The sequence below is a fragment of the Microtus ochrogaster genome, unplaced genomic scaffold, assembly GCF_000317375.1.
Source record: "Microtus ochrogaster isolate Prairie Vole_2 unplaced genomic scaffold, MicOch1.0 UNK10, whole genome shotgun sequence".
Classification (NCBI taxonomy): domain Eukaryota; kingdom Metazoa; phylum Chordata; class Mammalia; order Rodentia; family Cricetidae; genus Microtus; species Microtus ochrogaster.
This window is the reverse complement of record NW_004949108.1, coordinates 9,101,894-9,103,520: the sequence shown is the minus strand read 5'-3', so window position 1 is coordinate 9,103,520 and position 1,627 is coordinate 9,101,894.

The window sequence follows — 1,627 nt, the reverse complement described above, 5'->3', positions numbered from 1 at the left end:
GACTCACTGACTCAGCTTCTTTCTCCCAGCCTTCTGTTCTGTTTGCTCCACCCACCTAAGGGTTGGCCTATCAAGGGGCCTAGGCAGTTTCTTTATTCCTTAACCAATGAAATCAACAGATTGATATATGACACTCCCACATCAAATGATGCCACTGTGTGAGAGCTGGTGGCTAACTCAGTGCACATGGGCTGAATTTCATCCACTTTCGGTTTGCTGTGTCGTCTGTGATGGCTCAATGAAGCCAGGGGTTTTAACTCAATGGAAACGTGCATCCCAGTGTTCTCAAAGCCAACATTCAAATTCCATGTATCACCAGGGTTGTGTTTCTCTTTAGACCAGTAGTTCTCAGTCTTCCTATGCTATGACCCTTCAAAACAGTTCCTCATATGGTAGTGACCCCCCCAACCATAAAATTCTTTCATTGCTACTTCATAACTGTAATTTTTATGCTGTTATAAATCAAACTATAAATATTTTTGGAGATGGAGGTTTACCAAAGGTGTTAAGTCCCACAGTTTGAGAAACTGAGTGTTAGACTCTAATTTCTGATAGTTCATTGACTAGGGGCAGCATATCTCTGACTGACCATCATAGTGTTTTCATTTGGATACCTCTCTCATTGCATGCTTTATAAGAATTTTCATCATATTGCATTAGGAGTTGCTTATGCCTTTCAAAATTCCTATCTTGAAATTCTAGCACCCATACTATACAATTGTTATATACAACAGTAACAATACATACAGCTTCAAGGTCAGAAAGGCTGTCAAGGTAGTGGCCAATCTGATGCCTCTGAGGTGTTGTCTAGATTATAGATGAATGGGCTTTGTTTATATCTTCATACAGTGGAGGAGAAAAACCAGGAGGAGAAGTGTGTCCCCCCCCTCTTCTTACAAAGTCACTGTTTCTAATCCCAAGGGCTCCACCATTATGACCCAGTCACACCCCAAGGTTTACAGGTTCCCATACTATATGTATTGTTATCAAATTTGGGGTAACTGGTTGGAGAAGGCTAGCCTAAGGTCAAATACATCTTACCTCAGCATGATCATATTCTAACTATTTCTGTATAGAACAACTATATTCAGGAAAAAGGCACATTCTTTCCAACATAGGATTATGAGTTTTAGGGCATCACTGTATACATTTCTGAAGGGACAGAGTTGACTTATAGCTATGAACCTTCTTGAATACATTTCTTAGGATACATACCTGGCAATTTCCCTTCAGTAGCTACTAAAGCATGAGTTGCTAGGTTAGTTGCAGAGGATACAGAAAATGCATGGAGCTAGCCTGAAGCCCAGATGAATTAAAAATATGAAGTCAGAGACAGGGCTGTCTTTATGTTCTGAAAAACAGCAGCTAATCTCCAATGGGATGTTGGAGCACTGTCTTGTCATCACCGAAGAAATCCACTAGAGGAAAGAGTGGGAAAATCATGTTTCACATGGAATTCCATATAGTATTGAGGACTAGCATAATTGGCAATTTAATATTTGGCAACTGTCTAGTCATCAGAAAAACACAGGGAACTCTTCTCAGTTGGGACTTGGTGGTGAAACTTTGCTTTAGAAAAAATGTAAAGGAACTCATGCTTTCATTTTTTATTACTTTACATTCTGTA